Source organism: Gracilinanus agilis, chromosome 1, assembly GCF_016433145.1.
Source record: "Gracilinanus agilis isolate LMUSP501 chromosome 1, AgileGrace, whole genome shotgun sequence".
Taxonomy (NCBI): Eukaryota; Metazoa; Chordata; class Mammalia; order Didelphimorphia; family Didelphidae; genus Gracilinanus; species Gracilinanus agilis.
Window position 1 is genome coordinate 300,719,989 of NC_058130.1, and position 27,827 is coordinate 300,747,815.

Here is a 27,827-nt window from a genome sequence, read left to right on the forward strand (position 1 = left end):
AGGTCTAAAGGTAAATTTTTTATGTTGCTATGTTTCTGCTATGATACATTTTAGAAGGCCAAATAGGTGTGTTTCCTATCTCCTAAGTGAGACAGATGAGGCCATTAACTTTTAATATTTACTAAAAAAAAAAGGCAGAACAAGAATAAATATAATTTTGCCAATAAACCTAAAACATACTACCTTCCCTCTTAACCTCAAATATGCATGGTGTTTATGGTCGACAGTAAGTATATACTTCAAACATGGTAATAAAAATAATAAAAAAATTATTCAAATTTTTAAAGAGCAAAAAATGTCAAAGTAAAACTATAATTTTGACACTGATTACTTGATTTTTTTAAAATTTTAAACCCTTAACTTTTGTGTATTGATTTTATAGGTGGAAGAGTGGTAAGGGTAGGCAATGGGGGTCAAGTGACTTGCCCAGGGTCACACAGCTGGGAAATGTCTGAGGCCGGATTTGAACCTAGGACCTCCTGTCTCTAGGCCTGGCTCTCAATCTACTGAGCTACCCAGCTACCCCTGATTACTTGATTTTACTTTCTTTTCCTTATGAATGCTCTATCAAAAATTTTGTTGAACTGTAGTTTAGTTTTGGGCAAAAGACTCCACTGCTAATCTGATTGACTTAATTTGCTAATGTAGGGTATATCTTCATTGGAAGGAGCCCCATCTATGTTGACTACTCTGTTCCTTTGGTGGCCTTGACTGAACATTTTCACTACTAAGGTAGTGTTGCACTCATTCAGAAAGCAATAGAAACTCTTAGCCTTTGTTTGCAGAGCTTCTCCAGTTCTGCCTGGTGGCTTCTGAGGAATTTCTCACTTCAGGACAACAAATAGCAATGAAGAGATAAAGGATAGTTACCTTTTTCCACTAGGTAGTTCTAGGGAGCAAATAGTAATGCAGAGAAAGATAATTTTTTTTCCCTCAGTACATTCTTTAGACACCCAAAGCTGGAGAATGTCATTTTTGCAAAAGAATAAACCACTGTTTATTAGATCAGATTCTTGAAGTCAATTATTATATCCATCTTCCTGATGTAGGAATTAAATTTTAATGCTTTGACTAAAATATATTAAAATTATAAATAATATGGTGGTCATCAATTTAAAATCTTATAGCACAAAGTCAAAATGATTTCTAACAGCTTTTATTTACAAACAAGGTAGAAAGAGTGAAAGTAGAGAAATAAAAAAAAATAGAGAAAATGTCTAGCCTATCTCACTGAATTTTGCTCTGGTGCTCACCTCAACCATGCACAGCTTGTTAACCCTCTCAACTGAAGTTAAATTATCTCAGGAAGTAGGGAAAGGAAAGTCAGTTTATTCACTCACACAAGTTCCCTCCAAGAGGTAGGTCAAGATGACTTGAGGTGAAGATGACTCCTGAAGCAAACTCTTTCTGAAAGACTCTCTTCTTGAAGTCGACTTCCTTCCTGAAGCTGACTTCCCAGCCCAAGAAATTCAGGACCTTTTATAGTGGCTTCTTGTCCCTTCCCCTCTTTACAGAGGCCAATCACAGCTTCTAAATTGCTCAGCACTGGCCAGTGGGGCACTTTCTTGTGGGATCCATTTTTCACCTCTGAAAGTGTTAATTCTTTTTATAGGCCTCTGAAGGTGTAAACCTTTTTTATCATAGAATTCACTTCTGAATCAGTTTTCTGACTGGCTTAAAAGGGGAGATCTCTTTATTTAGTGGTAAGCTAGGTACTAAGTAGGGGTACTAAAAGACAGAGATGACTAAGTGTTAACTCAAAGTAGACAAAGAGAATAATGAATTCCCTTTTACAATTGTTAACTCAACATAGACAAAAAGAACAAAGAATTCCCTTTCACATTGGTCCAAAGTACAGTCTGTTTAATGAGATGTATATCTTCCAATTCACAGTGGTAAAGGCAATGCTATTTCTTCAAACTAAATTATAAGTTATATATATATATATATATATGTATATATATATACATATATATTATAAGTAATGTATAATAATATATGTTATATATATTATAAGTAATATAATATAAATTATAAGTAAGCAAAATACATTTGTCCAATAACAACAAAATGAAAAACAAAAAGAAATGGGGCACAAGATTGTCCTTCTATTAATTATAAATCTCCTACTATTAATCATCTAGAAATTATATGACAGGAAACAAGACATTGCAGGCATTTTTAACAAGGTATGTGCCATATCTCTGGATAATGCTTTCTTAGACTTTTTTTTTATACACAAGCTCCATATATATCTTTCTTACAATACTCTACAACTATTCAACTAGCAAAAATGTCAAAATATTAAGGATTTATATTACACACACCCACATATTTACACATAATGTATTGCATGTCATATATAAAATTTGAAAATAATTATATCTAATTAATCATCTTTCCTTAATGTGTCCTCTTTCCAATATCGCCTTCCACCACCATAAGAGCTCCTGGGTAATGAAGAAGTAGAGGAAAAATAAACTAACATTTTGATTATTATATTACTTCACAAGTCACTACAAACATTTTCATCATTCATAGTTCTAATGCTATCCAGCTTTCAGTATGGATATAACATTATTAATTATGAAAATTATAAACTTCTTTTCTTATTTATTAAATACTTAGCCCTGAGTCTCCACTCCAGTTTATTTGAAACCTCTTTTTTTTTCTTTTGATAAATAATTTTTCATCATTTTATAAATATAAAAAAAGGAAACCTAATCTCCTAGGTCCTAAGGAAAAGATGAAAAATATAATTGAACCTCTTTTTTGAAGAGCTGAAGGACCAAGGGCACAGAGCAATGTATTTTTTTAGAATGTATTAATATATTGGTTAGTTTTGTTGAACTTGCTTTTCTGTCTCTTTCTCTATCCTTCTTTCTTCTTCTCTCTTTACTACCATAAGCAATGCATCTTTGGCAAAGTGAGATGACATTAAGAAATTAAAGTGACACAAAAACAAGAAACAAAATATAAAATAAAGTATTTCATTATAAAACTAATTTTTGAAAAATTCTCTTTTATATGCTACAATATAAATCTTCTAAAATACCCTATTTTAAAAATCTCTTTTATATTGCATCTTGGCAAAACTTTTAGTGTAGTTGTTCCTTTTTGTTTATTTGTTTTAGGAATTTTTATAGTTTCTGAAATCTCCATCTGATGTAATGCTCGAATTATCATTTTTTGTTCAGTTAGATAATTGATTTTTTCAAATATTGCATATAATTAATTTCTAATAGAACAATTCATTTCTAAATCTACAAATCTGAGGTAGTGTTTTTATTATTAATCTAGATCCTAGCCTACCTTAATCCTTAGAAATATATTTGTAATAATTCTTTTTGGGATGGATTTTTGAAATTATTAAAATGTTTTAAACAAATTATTTCAATTCTTGAGTGTATCTTTGTTCTTATTCCCTAGACCAATATTTTCAGTGATATAGATGAAAATATATTGATCTCTGCCCATTTCTGACATTTCCAGAATTAGGATAGAACACACTTTTACAGCAGTCACCCTTTGTTTCACTGACCCTTAATTTTCTGGTAAGAGTAAAATTTAAACATATTTTCTTTTACTTTCAAATGGTGTACTAGTGCCTTAGCCCAGTATCTTAAGCAGTTCTTCAATATTATTTAAATTAAATTTAAATGAATTCATTTAAGTGTATTTACCTAAATTAGCCTCATTGTTTTAGAGCAGGGATCAACAAACTAAATCAATAGGCCAAACCTGTCTTAATTTTGTATATGAAGTAGAAACGTTATTATTTTTTAAATAACTTTTTGGGCTTATTGCTTCTGTAATGAGCTGTTGGACCATTAAAAATGACAGAGGGTTGAATTTGGCATAGTTTGATGATACATGCACTATCTCATTGGTTATACAGTCATGAAATAGTCCTATCAGATTGCTATTCTCAAATTGTTCAATTTATTCACAGAAAGCTTCAAATTCTTACAAGATATGTAGTTTGCCATAAGATATTTGTGAAACATGAGTGAGAAAATAAATGTTGAGCTGGTCAGTTTTTCATACTTTCCTTCTCTCATAATGATTTTTCATGAGTCATTCATTATATATTTTAATTACCTGACTTAATTAATTTAAACTCGCCATTTTTCACTGACTACTGAAATGAAGTTTTGTACAATAAGCAAAATATTCAGTGACTTTTTAAAACAATGTATGATTGCTTAAAATCTTCAAACCAAAGTTTATGATGATACATTGGGTCATTTGCTCTGATGTCATTCAGTTGTTATCAGTCAAGTCTGTTCCTTTGTGTTTCTATTTGTGGTTTTCTTGGCAGAATTACTGGAGTTGCTCATCATTACCTCCTCCAGCTCATTTTACAGATGAGGAAACTGAGGCAAATAGAGTAAGGTGACTTGTCCAGAGCCACACTACAATTAAGCGTCTGAGCCCATATTTGAACTCAGAAAGATGAGTATTCCTAAGTCCATGCCCTCTATCTACTGTCCACCTGGTTGCCATTTATTCCCTACTGTCATCTAGTTACCATTTGAAAGGTTGGTTTATAATTTCTAGATTTAATTTATATAGTGATAAAAATAAAGGATCAATAAAAATGTAATCCAAGTTTTGATGTCTTTTAATGTTGTTTTTCTTTTTATAAATGAAGTCATTATACAAATTTTTTGTTTTCCTTGGGAGAGTAATTCTTATTGCTTTTGTATTAGCTCACTCAAGTCTTCTCAAATTTCTATGAATTCTTGTTATTTCTTATGACACATAACATTCCACTATATTCGTATGCCAACCTTTGTTCATCTCTTCTTCAATTTATGGCATCAACTTTGATTTTAGTTTTTGCTTAACAAATATTATTGATTTAGTTTAGTTGTTTGTTTGTTTTTTTCCACAAAGAGCTTCCCCCTTGTCTTCGATCTGTTGGGAATGTATTCTTACTACTAATGCTTTTGATTGTATGGCATGTTTGTGTAATTATTTTTCTAGCATATTTCCAAATTGTTTTCAGAACTGATGATAAATTAATGTTCCAGTCTTTTCAAAGTCCTTCCAATAAGTAATAATAGTGTTCCATTACAATCATAAACTACAATGTGTTTAGCCATTCCTCAGTTGATGAATATCCCTTCAGTTTCCAATCTTTTCCACCACAAAAAGAACTACTAAAATATCTTTGTACAAGGTCCTTTTTCCCTATCTTTGATCTTTTGGGATACATACTTAGCAGTGGTACTGCTGGGTACATCTGTTTTCCTAATAACATGAAACTTCTCAGAGTTTGCCTCAGTGTTCTTTTGTTGCAAATTAGAATTTTGGGGTCACAAAAATCACATAAGACAGTACACAGATTTTTAACCTGACTTTTTGTAGTTACTGTAAATATAGTTTTTTTTAAAGAGATTAAAAAACTCATAGGCAAAAGCCTTTCCTTTAATACACAAATTAAACTGTGATTTAAAAATATTAGACTAGCTTCTAAGGTTCCACAACAATCTTAAACAATAAACAAACCATAGAAAATGTGTTAAAGGAGCATAGAATTCAAGAAGAAAACCATAGAACAGGATTTAAAATTTTTTGAGAAAAATGGATTTATTTACATGTTTTAAAGCTCAAAAAAAGAAATACACTAATAACAGCCCTTTCATATGAAAAGGTTTGTTTAATTACATAAATCATATACTTCACCTAATACCCATGCAAATTAGCATAGAAGATTATTATTATAATTATCTACAGAATTGATATTCAAGTTGAGAGGGTTCAGTATTTCTTCTCCTAAAGGGATAGGCAAATGATGAAATTTTTCAGACCAGACAAATTTCAAATCAAACAAAACTTTTAAAAATAAAAATATCATGTCTATTATTTAGAATTTCTGGCCATGAAGGTATGCTGGGGATAAAAAAGGGTAGAAATGAATGAACTGATTTAAATTTAACTGTCTTATGTAAGTTCGAGTGGTAGTTTACTTGATATTAACTTTTGATGCTGCAAATGAAATATTTCATTATGGTCCTTTAATCAGATTATCATTCTATGATGCAAATAGGCTAGTTCAAGGTAAAGAGTTGATTATTATCATCATAAAGACAGTGTAAAAGAAAATACAGAAAATACCTTTGTACTTACAAGAATACCTTTGATCTACCAGTGTCAATAGCATATGACTTCAGATAAGTCTCTTGAAAATTCCACAGTCCTAGGAATTTTTGCTTGAATAAAAGAAGATTCTGTGAAGACACAGTAATTGCCTTTTAAATATTTGAAGGTCTGTCATGGTGTGTATGGATTGGACTTGTCCTGTTTGTCTCTAGAGGACAGAAGCAGGATTAATATTTTAAATTTAGAAAGAGGCAAAATTCCTTCCAATCTAATCCAATAAACCTCCATTCTCTCATCAATACAATTAAGGGGATGGGTTAAGTAGCCTTTTATATTCCTTCACACTTTCACTGTTCCTTCACTCTTCACTCTACACACACAACCAGGTTCTTCATTTTAAAACATTTAACTTTCCTGAAACAGTTCCCCCATTGATAAAATGGGGATAGTAATAAATATCTTGCCCTTTTGAATATATATGGAATATACAGATATGTGTGTTATTCCTGTTGGCTCCCAGAGGAGCATAGGGCCGCAACCATCTCACACTAATGGACTCTGTTCTGGGCAACTTCCCCCAGCTGGGCCCATGTCATTCCAACGGCCTTTGTTTCGTTTTCTGCAGATCTTCGCCAGGACTGTTTTGGACTTCCAACTTTCCTCCTCCTTGGTGGATTCCAGCTCAGTGCTTGTCTGGCAACGTCATGGACTCTGTTGGAGAGCCATCTTCCAGACTAGGCGATCGTTGGTTTTGTTGGTTTAATAAGGTTGCCATTTCTGTAGCAAGTGAGACTTTTTACGGGGTGAGGTTGCTAGCCTCGCGCCCAACCCTCCTCCTTTTTCAGCTGGGCTTGGGACCGTCCTTGGCGGAGTTATACACATATGTGTGTATATTTTATAAAAATGCTATATAAATTAAAATAGTAATTATTTTACATTACAATAATATCAAGTCATCTTGGTGGTAGGTAGAGAGCATCATAAAGCAACAAATATCATGAAAAAATCCAGTTTAATATAGAGTAATTTAGTTTAGCCTAGCAATGAGGCCATAGAAGAGATACTTCTTAAAGCCCATTTATGTTCTCTATGTAGTCAAAACTTCCATTGAAAATATGAGGTATTAGGTTTAAAAACATATTTAATAAAATGTTACATGTGAAAATTCAAACCAACATATTAGTGTAGTTCAAGTCCCTAAATTGTGGCTAAAGGGAGAAGAAACTCAGAATCATGAGATTTGTATTGCCTTAAGTTAATCAAGTGAAATCTCCAATCAAATGTGATTATATATTCCTATATTTGAGACTTAACTATGTATGACAATGTATGATCTTAAAGGCCCCATTGCCATTTTCCATGTAGGTTCTCTTCAGAATGTATATTTATTATTGAAGTAACACTATAATTCAATGCCATCTTTAAACATGGCAAAATGAATAATTGACTCTGTTTTGACCCATATATTTTGCTTGTTTATTTAGTGTGCCCCTTAAGTACTAAGACTTACTTTCAATGGTGGCTTATTAAATCCATTTCATGATTTTGTAGTCAAGCCACGTACATACTGTTGTAGTCAGAAAAATTTTGGCCTGTTTATACTTTTATAAAGAGGGAAAAAAATCTTGCTTGTTGACACTTTTTACATTCCTATAAGTGCTCTAGACATTTATTTGAATGTGTAACCGTGGAATGAAATAAACCCACTCAATGCATTTATTTGACTGATTGCACATCACATATTCAAATAAACATGTATAATGTGGTCTAAAATTCAAATAAACATGAAGCATTTATTTAAATGTCTTCACATTCATATGAGTTTGAACATTCATATAAATAAATGCATTTGAATCCATAATTAGATATGTTCCTGCTTCCATGTTTCTATAATGAATGATTGCTGTACTATCAAAAATGAACAGAATGTTGCCCTATTACTTAACTTCCAAATTCATATGGCCTACATATTTATTCAAAGCTGAATGATCTATGTGCCAAGAATCTAGCTCATCTGGATTTAAACTTATGAAGACATTGCCAAGAGATATTTCAGTGAAAACACTAATACTGAAAGTTTGGTATAATAGTGACATTTTAGATCCTTCTAAATCAGTGACCTTTTAGAGACCAAGTCCCCAAACTATAACCCTCAAGCCATATGTGAGCCCCTCACCTTATCCCAGAAAGGGGAGGGAGGAAGTGCTCTCACTGGGCTGTGGGGCAGAGATGTAAAACATGTCCACAGGCATGCATGGAGAGGGGGAAGGGAGCAGCCCTCTCCAGAACTCTCTGACATGAGTATGTGCCATAGGTTTACTAACACGGTTCTAAACCATTAAAATAAAATTATTTTAATAAAGTTATTACATGGTAACAGAAGTAAAGAATCAGTTGTGAATGACTTAACTGTTATCAGCAATTTGCTCTTTCTTCATTCCAGGCTTTTTTTCTTCAAAAACTTCTTTTGCATAACATACAAAATGATATTTCTAAAATACAAATCTGACCAAGTCACCATCCCTGATCAAGCAACTCTAGTGTCTCTATCTTATTGATAGAATCAAATATAAACTCCTGTTTTGCGTTTTCAAAGTCCTTCACAATATTTCCAGTTGCTAATATACTCTCACCCAGAAATTACAATGTATAGTTCTTGCATTTAGTTTCTTGTTATAAAATGTTGTTTCCTCCAGATGAACTATAATTTTCATGAGGACAGAGTATGATTCTTATCTATATTAAATAAAGCTTAGCAGAGGTTCTTGCAATGTACATGTATTAATATTTGATTACCAAATTTATAAAATAACTAACATTTATTAAGCAACTATATGTCTAGCAAACTGTTAAGTTCTGGGATTACAAAAGCAAAAATGATAACAAATAAACAAACAAAAAAACTCGTCTTAAGAAATTTACAATCTACCTGGGGAAAATAAGTGAACATATACATGAAATAAACACATAATAACTACAAAGTAAATGGGGGTCAGTCTTTACATATGAGGTAGCATTTGAATTGAGTTTTGAAGAAAATTAGGGAGTGAATTCCAGGTATGTGAGATAGATTATAATAAAGCACTGAAATGAAAGAGTCTTGTGTGTGAGTGATAACTAGGTGTGTGTGAAGGGGAGTAATGTATAATGAAGGATGAAACATCAAGTGATAAAAGTTTATAAAAGCTTTAAATGCCAAATAGAGAAGTTTGCACTTGTTTCTGGAGATTGGATAGAAAGTATTGAGCATGACAGTTGAGTTTCATGGTCAGACATGTTTTAGGAAAATATAACATTTTTGCTAAGAATAGGCTAGAGAGAGGAGAGACATGAAGTACAGGGAACAATAAGGAGACTTTTGTAGGAAAGAAATTATAAGGACATGACTTAGAGTGCTTATGTATAGAAAAGGAGTGGTACCAAGGTTGGAAAACTACAAACCACAAGACCTGGTAACTATTTCTCTGTATGGGGTAAGGAAAAGTGATGAGTTAATAATATAATAGAGGTTTAGAATCTGGAAGATAGAAATTGGGAATTTGAAATGGGCATATGTTTGGAAAAATAGCTGATGAGTTTTCTTTTGGACATGTTCTTTTGGACAGTCTGGACATCAGGACAGAGACTGCGGCTAAATTTACAAATCTGGAAATTATTTATGTAGAGAATCCATGGGAATGGAAAAAGTGAAAAAGAGAGACAGAATTCAGAGACAAGAAGAAAAGAGAGTGTATAAGAGAACTTTGGAGCATATTCATATTTAGAATGTCAAAGATTATCTTTTAATGGAAATTGAGAAGATGGATGGGTAGGAAAAGCAATGCCATGATTAGAATTTTATTCTATTATATTGAATCCACTCCTACTCATATCATGGATAATGCTATTCCTAAACACATCTTATAATCTATTACTCTTCATTGATTGTTCTAGTGTTCCCAGGAATAAGAATAGCCATTGCAAGGATTTTAGGAAAATTGTATTAGAAACAAGTAAGTCTTTAAGTTCTCAAATAACTTACTTTGTTTACTAACTGAGCTCACTCAGTAATTCGATTAGACCACCATAAACTTTGATACCATGAAACTTCATCATCATCCAGGGTTTGAACATAGTCAACATTTCCTTTTACCTTGTGAACTTACAGAGAGATGATGCTGAGAATGTGCACCTAAAATTTTTATAACAACTGTCTCTTCTCATGGGTGAAAAGAAAAGGCAAGATGACATAAATTTATTACATGTATATGTGGGCAGTAAATGTAGAAGGTTATTGTAACTACTTACTAAACTATTTTTAAAGCAATAGAATTTTAAGGTAATGATGAAATATAGCATTGTTATGTTGGATTTTTTAAAAAATGAGTCATCAACACAAGCCTGAAACAATTAATTTCAAAAGTGAAAAAAAAATCCAGTGATCTAGATGATGGTTTTCCACATATAAATACACCCATGTACACAAATGCAAATAATTTGGGGGTCTATTTTTTCACTGAGAAGACTTTATTACTTTTCATGAAATTATGTATGTCTAGTCCTTGGAGTACTTTGGATTTTCTTATGACTTCCTGAAATTCTTCAGATTCCTCCTTTGATTTCAAAGTGAGTCTGACCAAGAAAATTCTGATTTCCTCTGATCAAGATATTAAAAACAACAAAATACTTCTTCATTAAATTTCATTAAAATTCATTAAACTTCAAAATACATTCATTTATTTATTTATTCATTAACTTAGCTACTTAATCATTCACTATGTGTGTAAAGAAAATGGGGATATTGATCATTTGAGTCATCTTCTAGGCACTTAATGAAATTTCATTATGGGCAATAGAAACAATGAGATTTAAGGGTGAGTACAAGTCTGACTTTGAGCGGCATCCAGGAAAGACCTTGAAATAGTTTATCTGCATAAATAAAGCTCAAAAATCTTGTGTATGGATTCAAAAAGACAATGGACCTGCTTCTGTGTGTGTGTGTGTGTGTGTGTGTGTGTGTGTGTGTGTGTGTGTGTGTAATTATGTGTTTTAACACAGATTCAAAGATTTGAACAAATAATAGGGGTAGAGAGTTTCAAGTCAAGAGGAGCTAAATGTGGTAGTCAAGAAGTTATAGAGTCAAGTTGAAAAAAAAAGTCAATAAAGAACATAATTCCTGGATTTATCTTTTTTCTTACTCTGATTAAGGAATGAAACAAAGGAAAAAAAGGATTTATTTTCTCTTCTATATGACACGGGCATTGTGCAGAGTTGTCAGGGACCCTGTACCCCTTAGTACAGGCAGGTTACGAACAGGGAAATTCCCTTCCCCCTTCCTGCCCTTGTGACTCCCAAAGCAAAAATCATTACCCTTAGACTTGTTGATGCAGACAAAAGAGATAAAGAGATACACCTCCTGGCCACACCTTGATAGCCTAAGCCCTGAGGATCTCCAACAGACCCCCCACCCACAGAATGCCTGAGTGCAAGGAGTCACATCCACACTACTGGAAGGAATACAAAAATCCCAGAACTGGGACACTGGGCGAGTAGCCTCACATAGTTGCTCCACTCATGCTGTCTTACTGGCCATTGACCCTATCTTACTAATAAATCTTTCTTTATACTTTTAAGCTAAGTTTGGAGTCTTCTCATTTTTGAGAAAACGTTTCCTTCCCAAGCCCAGGTGCAGGAAGCCATCAAAGCCCATGACATTTAGCACAGCTCATCATCAGCTCTGGAACCCACAAAGCAGATGTTAGAAGGATGGAAATTTCTCACTCAGTTTCCCCTATGTGACTCTTTTCTCATTAGCATTTACTTTTTACTGAAACTATTGCAATCAGTATCCTTATTCAGCCCCAGGGAAACACAGAAAAACAATACAGGTTCATGACAAGAACAACCACAGTCACAGACTATACACTAACCCAAAATAATACCCAAAACAAACCCCCATAATACAGAAACTTCCCCTAGAAGTCACTTCACAACAAACCAGCATATAGTGAGTTAATGTTAAAGATTTTAAATCTCTAACTCAGATTCCTATACACAAGTGCCTGCAAGAAGAGGCCAGAACAGTCTCCAAGTTTCCCCCCTTTCCAGATCCGATTTGGTACAATAATTTAATATAAAAGAACAATGAATGAAATATGGAGAAATTGTCTCCCATGAAAAGCCCTGTATATTCTTACCATTGTAGCCCAAGAGATCCATCAAACACACCTAACACATTGTCTCCAAAGATAAGATGTATGGTGGGAATGGAATTCATGCCAACATTAATGTAATCTTGAGAAAAATGATAAAAATGAAAATCAGCAGATGGCACTTCAGATCAGCCACTGCAAATCTACTGGGTCTCTGGCTCTTTTCACTCTGTTTTTGCTTTATTGTCCCGCCCCCAAGGGAAACTAAACTGCTGGTAACCCCCCTTCTACCTCCAGCACCCAGGAGTTCACAATTTGCACCCCTATAACACATACTCCCATTGACAATAGCTTCTTGAAAAACATCATATGCAACTCTACTCTAGCCATGGAATTGAATTGAGTGAAAAGAGGAGACAAGAGTAAATTTTTTGGAATTAGGATCTTAACTAGAAGATTTTAGACCCTAGACCTGACATTACTGCTTATTCTATATTTTGTTCTCTACTCATTTCTAAAAGTGTGAGCAGTACCCTGGGTTAGAATTTTAGCTGAGAAATAGCATCCAATCAGAGCTTGATTCATCGAGGCCAGTTGTAGAAGGGAATATGAAAACTACCAGGACATTAGTAGTCTTGAAACTTCAGAGGTGTGAATTGCCCCTCTACATTTGCTTGGGTCACATATATTCCCTATATTTGTGCCTATTCAGTGAAGAACTTTGACTGTGCTCATCTTTGCTATGAAGATATGTATATTTATAGGAAAGTATACCTCCCAGTTCAGTCAGTGAGTAAATAAACATTTATTATAAACCTACTATGTGACAGACACTGTGCCTAGGGATACAAAGGGAAAAAATATCCCTGGTCTCAAGGAGATGATAATCTAATTGAGGACTAAATTATATAAAAAAAAAATTCAAAAACAGAGGTGAGTGGAGTAGGGGGCATGCAGAGTGCATCCTAGTGGAAAAGGATGCTTGGTCCTGTACTCTTGAAATCACTTGAAATCTGGAGACCTCAATTCTTTCCCTATCCCCTGAGAATTTACTCTGAGGGAAATCCCAGACTCAGCCCTTTTAGACTGAATAATGAACTTTAAGGAATTTAAGATCCCAGTCCAGGTAGGACTATAAACCTAATCAAATGATAAGTACCCTTTTAGTCTTAGAAGTTTCCCCCCATTGTTTTATTTAATAGATTTTTTTTAATTTTTAGACACATTTTCCATGGTTACATGATTCATGTTTTTACTTTCCCCTTCACCCCCTCAAGCTCCCTCCCCCCATAGCCAAAGCATATTTCCATGTGTTTTAACATGTGTCATCAATGAAGACTTATTTACATATTATTGATTGGTGTGGTCCTTTCTGTTCTACATCCCCAATCACATCCACATCAACCCAAGTGTTCAAGCAGTTGTTTTCCTTCTGTGTTTCCTCTCCTGTAGTTCTTCCTCTGAATGTGGGTAGTGTTCTTTTCCATAAATCCCTCAGAATTATCCTGGGTGATTGCATTGCTGCTAGTACAGAAGTCGATTACATTCTCTGTGTTCAGTGTTCTTCTGGCTCTGCTCCTTTCACTCTGCATCAATTCCTGGATGTCATTCCAGTTCACATGGAATTCCTCTAGTTTATTATTCCTTTGCCTTTGAACACAATAGTGCTCCATCACCAACAACAATTTGTTCAACCTTTCCCCAATTGAAGGGCATACCCTTGCTTTCCAGTTTTTTGACACCACAAAGAGCACAGCTATAAATATTTTCACACGAGTCTGTTTATCTGTGATCTCTTTGGGGTACAAACCCAGCAATGGGATGGCTGGATCAAAGGGCAGGCATTCTTTTATCGCTCTTTGAGCATAATTACAAATTGCCATCCAGAATAGTTGGATCAGTTCACAACTCCACCAGCAGTGCATTAATGTCTCAATTTTGTCACATCCCCTCCAACATTCATTACTCTCCCCTTCTATCATTTTATCCAATCTGCTAGGTGTGAGGTGATACCTCAGAGTTCTTTTGATTTGCATTTCTCTAATTATTAGAGATTTAAAACACTTTCTCATGTGCTTATAGATTTTTATTTTCTTTATCGAAAAATTGTCTATTCATGTCCAATTCCCATTTATTAATTGGGGAATGGCTTGATTTTTTTATACAATCAGTTTAGTTCATTGTATATTTGAGTAATTAGACCTCTGTCAGATTTTTTTGTCATGAAGATTTTTTACCCAGTTTGTTGTTTCCCTTCTGATTTTGGTTGCCTTGTTTTTGTTTGTACAAAAACTTTTAAATTTACTATAAACAAAATTATTTATTTTACATTTTGTAATTTTTTCTAACTCTTGCTTAATTTTAAAATCTTTCCTTTCCCAGAGATCTGACAAGTATACTATTCTGTGTTCACTTAACTTATTTATAGTTTCCTTCTTTATATTCAAATCATTCACCCATTCTCAGTTTATCTTGGTGCAGAGTATGAGATGCTGATCTAAACATAATCTCTCCCATATTGTTTTCTAATTTTCCCAGCAGTATTTGTCAAATAGTGGATTTTTGACCCAAAAGTTGGGCTCTTTGGGTTTATCATACACTGTCTTGCTGATGTCATTTACCACAAGTCTATTCCACTGATCCTCCCTTCTGTCTCTTAGCCAGTACCATATTGTTTTGATGACCATTGCTTTATAGTATAGCTTAATATCTGGTATTGCTAGGCCCCCTTCCTTCATATTTTTTTTCATTATTTCCCTTGATATTTTTGATCTTTTGTTCTTCCAAATGAACTTTATTATATTTTCTTATAATTCAGTAAAAAAGTTTTTTGGTAGTTTGATAGGTATGGCACTAAATAAGTAAATTAATGGGTAAAAATTAATGGGTAAAAAAAATGGGTAAAAAGGGTAGAATGGTCATTTTTATTATATTAGCTCATCCTACCCATGAGCACTCAATATTTTTCCAATTGTTTAGATCTAGTTTTAATTGTTTGGAAAGTGTTTTGTAGTTGTGTTCGTATAATTCCTGAATTTGTTTTGGTAGATAGATTCCTAAGTATTTTATGTTGTCTAGGGTGATTTTAAATGATGTTTCTCTTTTGTTATAAAGGAATAGTAGGATGTAATAAGGGAATCTGCAGGATGTAATATGGGACTGAAGATAGGGGTAATAGCTGGTAGGAGTAGGGAATAGGCACTGTGGATAGGGGTTTGTGAATCCCTAAGACAATATAGTGGATAAGGAAGGTACAGTGATGAAGATTGGTAGTTGAGGTGGTAGGAGAAATAAGAGAATGTCTGAGTTTAGGGAATATAACACTGAGGTACCAAGGGTTGCAAGGGAGAGGATGAGTTACTCTAAGGTAGGCAATAGCGGCAGGGAAACACAGATTTGACACTCAGGTTAGAGACAAACACTGAAGGGAAATAGACTGAGTCCTTCAAGTAAAAGGACACTTTACAGAGCCAGGTTAGAGACAGCTAAGAACTGCTGGAAATTGACTTGAGGCTTCTAGTCAATTTCACAGGAAGGGACTAGAAGGAAGTATTGAAGTTATACTTCCTCTCAAAATGGATACCTTCAGCTTCCCTCAAATGCCAGAGAGTATGTTATTCTTCTCTCTCCTCTTCACTCTCTTATTAATCAACTAATGAAGTAGCCAAAAGGTTTTGACTAAAGACAAATGGGATTTATTGTCTTCTATACCAGATTGGGAACGGGTAGAGGACACAAGGTAGCCCTAACAGCCGCTTAGAGGAAGATTCAGGAGGGGGGAAGGGAGGCAAGAAAGTGAGACTGAGAAAGGATCTGCCTTAACTCAGCTCTCAGATGGTTTTCTAATCAATGGGCTAGGAAAGTTGGATACAGTGATTCAATAAGGTAAATCTGAAACAAGGATAAGCCCTATTTGACTAAACTATCACAGATTTGAACTAACTCTCAGATCTACTCTTCTTTCCAATCTTCTCAGACATTCAAGTAGGGAAAATGAAGGTGGGAATAAGGTAGGGTAGTGAGATTCAAAGGAATTAGCTAAATTAACAAATTTAAAAGAAAAGCTGCAAAATATAGGCCAGGTTTCAATCTAAAGAAGGAACTCAGATGGACCCTGGTTCTCTCCACGAGTTCCCAGGACCAACTGTCCTCTTTCCCAAGATTCTAAACTCCTTAAATGACAGAAGAACTCTGCAAAGCCTGCAAAACTCTTATGCCCCCTCTCTGCACCACATTTTCTACCTCTTGCTGTTGTGATGTGTTGGAAATATATAGAAATGCTGATGATTTATGTGCATTTATTTTGTATCCTGTAACTTTGCTAAAGTTGTTGATTAATTCTACTAGCTTTTTGGTTGATTCTCTAGGATTTTTTAAGTAGACCATCATATTATCTGCAAAGAGTGATAGCTTAGTCTCCTCATTGCCTATTTTAATACCTTCAATTTATTTTTCTTCTCTAATTGCTATTGCTAGTGTTTCTAGTACAATGGTAAGTAAAAGAGGTGATAATGGGCATCCTTGTTTCACTCCTGATCTTATTTGAAAGGGTTCTAATTTATCACCATTGCATATGATGCTTGTTGATGGTTTTAGATATATACTGTTTATTATTTTAGGAAAAGTTCTTCTATTCCTTTACTTTCTAGTGTTTTCAGTAGGAATGGATGCTGTATTTTGTCAAAGGCTTTTTCAGCATCTATTGAGATAATCATGTGATTTTTGTTTGTTAGACTGTTGATATGGTCAATTATGTGTATGGTTTTCCTAATGTTGAACCATCCCTGCATTCCTGGTATAAATCCCACCTGATCATGATAGATAACGCTCTTGATCACTTGCTGGAGTCTTTTTGCTAGTATTCTGTTTAAGATTTTTGCATCTATGTTCATTAGGGAGATTGGTCTGTAGTTTTCTTTCTCTGTTTTTGATCTACTTGGCTTTGGAATTAGTACCATATTTGTGTCATAAAAGGAATTTGGTAGGACTCCTTCTTTGCTTATTATATCAAATAATTTTTATAGTATTGGGATTAGTTGTTCTTTGAATGTTTGATAGATTTCATTTGTGAATCCATCAGGCCCTGGCGATTTTTTTCTTAGGGGGTTCTTTGATGGCTTGTACAATTTCTTTTTCTGATATAGGATTATTTAAATATTCTATTTCTTCTCCTGTTAATCTAGGCAATTTATATTTGTGTAAATATTCATCCCTATCACCTGGATTGCTATATTTATTGCCATAACATTGGGAAAAATAGTTTTTAATGATTGCTTTAATTTCCTCTTCATTAGAGATGAGGTCTCCCTTTTCATCTTTGATACTGTCAATTTGCTTTTGTTCTTTTGTTAGGGTTCAAAATGGGTGGCCTCCAGAGGAACACACGAGACAATGCAATCAAAGCAGGAGAAAGCTTTATTGCCTGTGCGCGCTGGGGGAACTCAGCAAAGAGAATCCCGAATGGTGCATTCAGAAGAGGGAATATATATGTTTCTAGGATAAAGGTGCCTTTGTCTTAGGGTTAGCTAATAGCTAGACAGAGGGAGTAGGGATGCTTCCAGGTGCCACAGGATATGATTCTTAATCTTCAAGGCTGTTCTGTCTAGGAATCTTCAAGGCTATTCGATCTAGGGGAGGAGTTGTGGCCCTGGGGCTATCAGCCAGAGATAACTGCCCTGCTCCAGCCGGGCATGACGTTAACCAAAAACCCCCTGCTTAATTGCCAAGTTTAGCTTTTTGGCTATAATATTCTTATAAGCTATAATATTCCTATAAGCTATAATATTTCTATAAGCTTTTTTGGCTATAACATTTCTCCCTTTTTCGTTTTGCTTACTGAGGAATCTTCCTCAGGGCCAAAGCATAAGTCCAACACTTTCTTTTTTTTTTCTTATTAGCTTTACCAGTACTTTCTCTATTATATCTATTTTTTTAAAATACCAGCTTCTAGTCTTATTTATTAATTCAATAGTTAATTTACTTTTGATTTTATTAATTTCTCCTCTGAATTTTAATATTTCTAATTTAGTTTTCATCTGAGGATTTTTAATTTGTTCATTTTCTAGTTTTTTAAGTTGCATGCCCAATTCATTAACCTCTGCCCTCCCTATTTTGTTAATATATGCACTCAGTGTTATAAATTTTCCCCTTAGAACTGCTTTGGCTGCATCCCATAGGTTTAGGTAAAACGCCTCATCATTGTTATTGTCTTTAATGAAATTATTAATCGTTTCTATGATTTGTTCTTTAACTAACATTTTGGAGAATCATATTATTTAATTTCCAATTGGTTTTTGGTTTGCCTCTACATGTATTCTTACTAATAATTATTTTTTTTGCATTATTTTTTAACATTTAATAATATTTATTTTTTAGAAAAATTAACATGGTTACATGATTCAGGCTCTTACTTTCCCCTTCACCCCTCAATGCTGCCCCCCACATGGCTGATGCTTATTTCCACTGGTTTTAATATGTGTCATTGATCAAGACCTATTTCCAAATTGATAATAGTTGCACTGGTGTGGTAGTTTCCAGTCTGCATTCCTCATCATTGTCAGTCTCACACCATATGTTCGAGCAGTTGCTTTTCTTCTGTGTTTCCACTCCTGCATTTCTTCCTCTGAATGTTGGTAGTGTTCTTTTCCATAAATTGCCATATGATTGGGCAAAATAGTTTTTAATGATTGCCTTAATTTCCTCTTCATTAGAGGTGAGGTTTCCCTTTTCATCTTTGATACTGTCAATTTGGTTTTCTTCTTTCCTTTTTTTTATTAGATTGACTAGTACTTTGTCTATTTTATCTGTTTTTTCAAAGTACCAGCTTCTAGTCTTATTTATTAATTCAATAGTTCTTTTACTTTTGATTTTATTAATTTCTCCCTTGATTTTTAGTATTTCTAATTTAGTTTCCATCTGGGGATTCTTAATTTGCTCGCTTTCTAATTTTTTTGTGTTGCATGCCCAATTCATTAATCTCTGCCCTTCTTAATTTGTTAATATATGCATTCAAGGATATAAATTTCCCCCTGAATACTGCCTTGGCCGCATCCCACAGAGTTTGGTAGGATGTCTCATCATTGTCATTTTCTTCAATGAAATTATTGATTGTTTCTATGATTCCTTCTTTGACAAATTGGTTTTGGAGAATCATATTATTTAATTTCCAATTAGTTTTTGATTTTCCTGTCCAGGTGCCCTTACTAATTATTTTTATTACATTATGATCTGAGAAGGTTACATTTATTATTTCTGCTCGTTTGCATTTGTTTGCAATGTTTCTATGCCCTATTACATGGTCAATCTTTGTGAATGTACCATGTGCAGCTGAAAAGAAGGTGTATTCCTTTTTGCCCCTATTTATTTTTCTCCACATATCCATTAAATCTAATTTTTCTAGGACTTCATTCACCTCTCTTACCTCTTTCTTATTTATTTTTTGGTTTGATTTATCTAGATCTGAAAGAGGAATATTTAGATCTCCCACTAGTAAGGTTTTACTATCTATTTCCTTCTTGAGCTCTGCCAGTTTCTCCTTTATGAATTTGGATGCTATGCCACTTGGTGCATATATATTGAGCAGTGTTATTTCCTCATTGTTTATACTGCCTTTAATCAGGATGTAATGACCTTCCCTGTCTTTTTTAATCATATCTATTTTTACTTTGGCTTTGTCAGAAATCATAATAGCCACTCCTGCCTTCTTTTCCTCATTTGATGCCCAAAAGGTTTTGCTCAAGTCCTGAACCTTAAACTTGTGTATGTCCACCCGTCTCACATGTGTTTCTTGTAGACAACATATGGTGGGATTTTGGTATCTAATCCACTCTGCTATTTGCTTCCGTTTTATGGGCGAGTTCATCCCATTCACATTCAGAGTTATAATCATCAGTTGGTGCATTTGCTGACATTTTCGTTTCCTCCCCTATTTGTACCCCTTTTCCTTAAACTATATCCTTTAAAACCAGTGGTTTGCTATTACGACCCTATCCCTTATCCCCTCCCTTTACTAACTTCCCTTCCTACCCCCTCCTTTATATCCCCCCCTTTTTGTTTTTAATGGCCTTATGAATTCCCTCCCCCTTCTTCTCCCCTCCCTTTTTTGACCTCCCCACTCCCCTGTTTCCCTTGATTTATCCCCTCTGACTTTCTCAGAAGGGTTAGATAAGAGTTTTATGTCCCAATGGATAGTATAGCTACTCTTCCCTCTCTGGGTTGATTACACTAAGAGTAAGGTTTGATTATTACCTCTTAATGCTCTCTTCCTCTCCTACTTATAATAGTATTTGTCCCCTCTCCTTCCCATACCCTCTTTGTGTGTAATAGAATATCCTATTTTTCTTATTCACTCAAGTTTCTCTTGGTGTCCCCTGCTATTCACCCCCTCTTTCCCATCCCCCATGTCATCTTAGATTATTTAGTGTTCCACCCTCACCCTGTGAATTATTCTTCTGATTACTATAGTAGTGGATACTATAATAGTGAATAGAGTTCACTACAGAGAATTATACATAACATTTCTCTACATAGGAATACAGATAATTAGATGTTACTGAGGCCCTTAGAAAGGCAAATTTAAAAATTATAAGTTGTCTTTCTTTCCCCTCTGTTTCTTATTTACCTTTTCATGTTTCTCTCGATTTTTGTGGTTGGATATCAAACTTTCCATTTAGCCCTGGTCTTTTCTGTGCAAATACTAGGAATTCTTCAATTTTGTTGAATGCCCATACTTTCCCCTGGAAATATATAGTCAATTTTGATGGGTAGTTGATCCGTGGTTGCAGGCCCAGCTCTCTTGCCTTTCTGAATATTGTATTCCAAGCCTTACGGTCTTTTAGCGTGGAGGCTGCCAGATCCTGTGTGATCCTGATTGGTGCTCCTTGATATTTGAATTGTCTCTTTCTGGCTTCTTGTAAGGTTTTTTCTTTTTCTTGAAAGCTTTTGAATTTGGCAATAATATTTCTAACTGTTTTCTTCTCTGGGTCGAATGTAGTGGGTGTTCTATGAATCCTTTCGATGTCTATATTGCCCTCTTGTTGTAGGACTTCAGGGCAATTTTGCTGAATAATTTCTTTTAGTACGGAGTCCAGGTTTCTATTAATTTCTGGTTTTTCTGGAAGACCAATTATTCTCAAATTGTCTCTTCTAGACCGGTTTTCTTGGTCTGTCACTCTCTCATAGAGATATTTCATATTTCCTTCTATTTTTTCAGTCTTTTGACTTTGTTTTATTTGTTCTTGTTGTCTTGAGAGATCATTAGCTTCTAATTGCTCGATTCTAGCCTTTAGGGACTGGTTTTCGACTATAATCTTTTGGTTTTCCCTTTCAATATGGTCATTTCTGGTGTTCAATTTGCTTATCAGTTCATTTGATTTCTGAGCCTCACTTTCCAGTTGCAAGATTCTACCTTTTAAACTGTTATTTCCTTGCCAGATCTCTTCCATCTTCCTCAGAATCTCAGTTTTGAACTCTTCCATAGCTCGTGTCCCATTTTCCTTATTTGAGGAGGGTCTGGATGCTTGTTTGTTCTCCTCCTCTGTTTGCTCAGTTGTCTGAATTTTCTTTGTGTAAAAGTTGTCGAGTGTTAAAGACTTCTTTTTCTTGTTGTTTAGCTTTCTCTTCTGAACTTCCTGAGTCTGGGTAGCCATCATTAACCCAGTAGCTTCTCAGCTTTATCCTCGCTGTGGTCTTTTGGCTTCTGAGGTCTGAGTTCTGTTTTTTTCCAAGGTCAAGCCCCCTGGTGGACCCCCTTGCTTGATCCTCTGCTGGAGGTTCCTTTACAAGTCTCAGGGCGCTGCTTCCACAGTCGTATACCCGTCTGTACTGGTTCCCCACTCAGGGTCTGCCTCCACCCATGCCTCCGCCGAGCCTGCGCTCTCCCGCGCTCAAATTTCTGGTGTGTTCTTTGGCTTATTGGGGTCCCAAATCTTGCTTCTCTCAGGAACAGGCCCTGTAGCTGCCAATGGCTGGATTGGTGCCCCAAACTTGCTCTATTTCTTTTTAACTGGCTTCGGCGCTATAGGTGGTGTGTTTGGTAGGGGTGGGGGTGGGGTGGTTGCTCAACCCGCGATTTAGTGAGAGCTGTTTCACCCCTTTATAGCATGGAAATGTCCCGATTCCAGGTACCTTCCACGCTGTGCCCTGTTGTGGGGTTCCTCCTTTTGTCTAGACTTGTTTTTATGTCCCCTTGAGGAGTTTTGTGTGTTTTGGTCTGGAGAGGTTAAGAGCTGCTTTTTACTCTGCCACCATCTTAACCCAGAACCTCTGTTTAGATCTAGTTTTAATTGTTTGGTAAGTGGTTTTTTCTTGTTTTTGCATAATTACTGTGTTTGGTAGATAGATTCCTAACTATTTTATATTATCCAGAGTGATTTTAAATGGTGTTTCTCTTTCTACCTCTTGCTGCTCTAATGTGTTGGAAATATATAGAAATGCTGATGATTTATGAGCATTTATTTTGTATCCTGCAACTTTGCTAAAGTTGTTGATTATTTCTACAAGCTTCTTAGTTGATTCTCTAGGATTTTTTAAGTAGACCATCATATCATCTGCAAAGAGTGATAGCTTAGTCTCCTCCTTGCTATTTTGATACCTTCAATTTCTTTTTCTTCTCTAATTGCTTCTGCTAGTGTTTCTAGTACAATATTGAATAATAGAGGTGATAACGGGCATCCTTGTTTCACTCCTGATCTTATTGGAAAGGCTTCTAATTTATCCCCATTGCGTATGATGCTTGTTGATGGTTTTAGGTATATACTGTTTATTATTTTTAGGAAAGGTCCTTCTATTCCTATACTTTACAGGGCTTAAATAGGAATGGGTGCTGTATTTTGTCAAAGGCTTTTTCAGTATCTATTGAGATATTCATGTGATTTTTGTTTGTTAGCTTGTTGATATGGTCAATTATGTGGATGTTTTTCCTAATGTTGAACCATCCTTGCATTCCTGGTATAAATCCCACCTGATCTTGGTGGATGATCCTCTTGATCACTTGCTGGAGTCTTTTTGCTAGTATTCTATTTAAGTTTTTTGCATCTGTGTTCATTAGGGAGATTGGTCTGTAGTTTTCTTTCTCTGTTTTTGCTCTTCCTTTCTGGAATCAGTACCATGTTTGTGTCATAAAAGGAATTTGGTAGGACTCCTTTTTTGCTTATTATATCAAATAATTTGTATAGTATTGGGATTAGTTGCTCTTTGAATGTTTGATAGATTTCACTTGTTAATCCATCAGATCCTGTTGATTTTTCTTAGGGAGTTCTTTGATGGCTTGTTCAATTTCTTTTTTCTGATAAGGGATTATTTAGGTATTCTATTTCTTCTGCTATTAATCTAGGCAATTTATATTTTTGTAAATATTCATCCATATCTCCTAAATTGCTATATTTATTGCCATATAGTTGGGCAAAATATTTTTTAATGATCGCCTTAAATTCCCCTTCATTAGAGGTGAGGGCTCCCTTTTCATCTTTGATACTGTCAATTTGCTTTTCTTCTTTTTTTTTTTCTTATTCGATTTACCAGTACTTTCTCTATTTAATCTGTTTTTTTTTTCAAAATAACAGCTTCTAGTCTTATTTATTAATTCAATAGTTCTTTTACTTTTCATTTTATTATTTCTTCTCTTTTGCATTTTGTTTTCCATGTTTCTCTGCCCTACTACATGGTCAATCTTTGTGAATGTTCCATGTGCTGCTGAAAAGAAGGTGTATTTCTTTTTGTCCTTATTTATTTTTCTCCATATATCTATTAACTCTAATTTTTCTAGGGTTTTATTCACCTCTCTTATCTCTTTCTTATTTATTTTTTGGTCTGATTTATCTAGATCTGATAGGGGAAATTTGAAGTCATCCACTAGTATGGTTTTGCTATCTATTTCATCCTTGAGCTCTACCAGCTTCTCCTTTAGATATTTGGAAGCTATACCATTTGGTGCATGCATATCAAGTACTGATATTTCTTCATTGTTTATACTGCCTGTTATTAGGATGTAATTACCTTCCCTATCTCTTTTAACCTTATCTATTTTTACTTTGGCTCTATCAGAGATCATGATGGCAAACCCTCCCTTCTTTTTCTCATTTGAAGCCCTATAGATTTTGCTTCATCCTCTCATTTTCACTCTGTGTTTGTCTGTCTGTCTCATGTGTGTTTCTTGTTTCCTCCATTGTATCAGAGATCCATTCCCAAGAAGATCAATACCTGTGCAGGGACTATCCTTTTAGCATTCATTGTAAGTATGCCTCAGCTTCTGGCTCTGGCCTTTTCCCCAAGCCTTCTTACAGACTTTCAGTATAGATTTGATGTGCTTAGTTCCCCAAAAGTTATAAAATATCCGAAGTTCTATTGTTCTTTGGTTCTATTCTCCCAGGGACACATCCCCAGAGACCCAAGTTGTTGACTCTTTGTAGTTTGGGGTGCTTGGTTCTATGATAACGGGATTAACTGAACCTATCTCTTTCCTTATTAAAGGCTTGGTTTTTCTAACTATTTTAATAGTTCTGTGTTTTTCCAAGGTAACAGTTCTCTCTTTAAAGAAAATATCTGGGAATACATCTTCAATGTTCACTTTCTACTCTCTCCAATCAGAGGGAGAGAAGGACTGTTGTGATTTTTGCAAAATGATGAGATAATAGAAGTCATAATGAAGTACAGGAGTAAAGCTATGTGGAAAATGCTTGGAGAGATATTTTATTGTTACTGCTTTTATTGTGACATTTTTGTATGTCTTAGCTTTGAGGTAAATGTGTACTTTATCTAAACAGAAGCAGAGGAAACACACTAGTTAGGTCTCATGACATGTAATTTTGGGAGTAGGGACCCACATTATGCTTTGAAGCTTGGGTAATACCAAGACTGCCATTACAATTATTGAGAGATAAAGATATCTATCTATCTATCTATCTATATCTCTCTATATAAAAATACTATAATTTTATATTTTATTTCTTAATTATCTATTTTTCTCCATCCCAGTATTTTCCCTTTGCCTGTGTACTCCTGGTCAGGACAGATATTAATTATTTTTTAGAATATAAGAAAATAGGCACTATATTATAGATTTAGAATTGGATTATTGTTGTATTAATGACTACATATTTCACATTTTTAAAAAAAGTTTTCTAGGCATAGCTTTATCTTGAAATATAAACCACCAAGCGAGTGGCTGAATAAGTTATTGTATATGATGTAATGGGATACTATTGTTTTCTGTCACAACATGATTAACATGGAAATACATATTACAGGTGAGGTGTAAGAGGAAGGGAGAGAATATGTATCAAAAAAAATTAATGTCCTGACAGATTAAAAAGAAAAAAACCCATCAGATAAATGTGTGTTGTCAGTCATATAGCTATTTAAAAAAAATCTGATTTTGAATTTTCCACTGAGAATGATTTATAAAATGATATGTGAGTTTCATCTTTCATTTCAAGAATGTACTTTTATTGAAGCTAACTCTTTCTCTGGAAATTACTGAAATATTAATTTCAACTAGACTGCATCAATATCTGCCCTGCTGTGACTGGGAGTCTAATAGGAGACTTTTGCATACAACTCAACTGAAATAAAATGTAGTAGTTGGGACATCAACTCATTAAATCTGTTATTCTCATTAAAAAGCCTCAGTTTTGCTACATCCACATTGTGTCATAAAATGCTGTTTCCTACCTCTAATATTGTCTTCAAATTTTCATACTTGTTGAAACTTCAGAAACTTAAAAATCTCCTCACTCTCTTATGTAAGAAAACAATGTTTTGTTTTATTTTTCCTCTGCTAAAATAAATTAACTAAAGGAAAAGGAGGATGAATTGTCAGGCAAAATCATTTATGCAAAGAGACTTCAAAAAGGCAAATCATTTATTGTAATACATTGATTCCTGGTACCATAATGTGCTACAAGCTACAGAGTACTTTTATGTTGTAAGCTTATTTCACCTGTTTCTGTCATGGGAATAAATAGAGAAGTAGATTAATAATGCTTTTTAAGCAACTAGTTGTAAAGATCTTAAACTAAAGAATTGTTCTGATAAGCACTGAATTACAAGATCACCCCTGTTTGCTTTGACAAGGAAAAGCTGTCCAAGCATTTGAAAAATTGAACAAGGAATTACATAAAATCCATACACTCTTGAGGCATGGAATCAAAACTAAAGTTGTAGCCTGTATTTCTAGTACTGAGTGAAAACCTTTGTGTAAAATAAAATGGAGCTAGATCACATGTGTCTATCACAGAAATATGTGTTTCAGTTGTTTTAGGATGGTCTAATGTATGACTGAGAAGTGTCATATCATAATGGGCAACTCTGAAACCAGAAAGACCTTTGTTCAGGTTCTACTTCTGATACAAATTGGTTATTTTATCTTGGATAAGTCACCTATACTCTCAGGTGTTTAAATTACTCTGCAAGCCTGTAAGTTAGAGATAAGGTTTATTCTGCTTCTTTTAGAATTTGCTTACTCAAAGTCATTCTATGCAATGAAATCACAGATCCCATCTCTACACTCCCTATAATTTATCATATTGGAGTGGGAAGATAATCATAACATTCTTTTACCAACCCTGTATGTTCCATTCTACCTTTATCACTCCACCCTTACCTTTCTGTGATCAGTCAAAAGAAGCCCTGGTTCATGTTGTTATAGGGGAACAAATGGTGAACCCCTGGGTTCAGGAAGGAAACCTTTCTCAAGAATGAGAGGACTCCAAACTTAGCTTAAAAGTAAAAAGAAAGATTTATTAATAAGATAGGATTAATGGCCAGCAAGACAGCATGAGTGAAACTGTTAGGCTTCGAATGGGTGGCCACCAAAGGAACACACGAGACAATGCAATCAAAGCAGGAGAAAGCTTTATTACCAGTGCGCGCTGGGGGAACTCAGCAAGAGAGTCCCAAAGTGGTACATTTAGAGGAGGGAATATATACGTTTCAGGGTCTGGAGACAGGTACAGGTGTCCTGGAGCTTGACAATATCCAAACATTCCTCAGTGGGAGTGTTGAGTGTTGATATCTCCAGTTACCGTGGAAACCTTACTGTTCAGTGTTCGGGGTTAGGAGTTAGGGCTACTCTGTCCAGGGGGTAGTGGTACTGTTAGATAGAGCATGGTGCTATTAAGTTATGAGCCAAGTTATGAGCTATGAGTCTTTGGTAGCTACCCTGCTCAACAGAGCATAGTGTTGTCAAGCTATGAACTATGAATCTCTATTTTCTGGCTACTACAAAACAACCCTGGGGGGCTGCCCTCCAAGACCTGGCACGGCAGCATGAGTGGAGTTTGCTCCCTGGATGCCCCAGTTCAGAGGTTTCTGTATCCTTTTCAAGAGTATGGATGTGAATTCTTGCAAAAAAGGCATTTGTTGGGTGTTGGGGTGGGGTCTGTCTGAGATCCTAAGGGCTTAAGCTATCAAGGTGTGGTCTGGAGGTGTATCTATTTTGTCCATCTCAACCCAAAGGACTTCCTAGGACAATGGTTTTTGCCTTGGGAGTCACCAGGGCTGGAAGGGGGAAGGGAATTTCCCTCTTCACAGAAAGAACTGGGAGAAAGGGGGTGTCTATTCGTTTCGGAGCATCCTTAGGCTTGCTCTTCT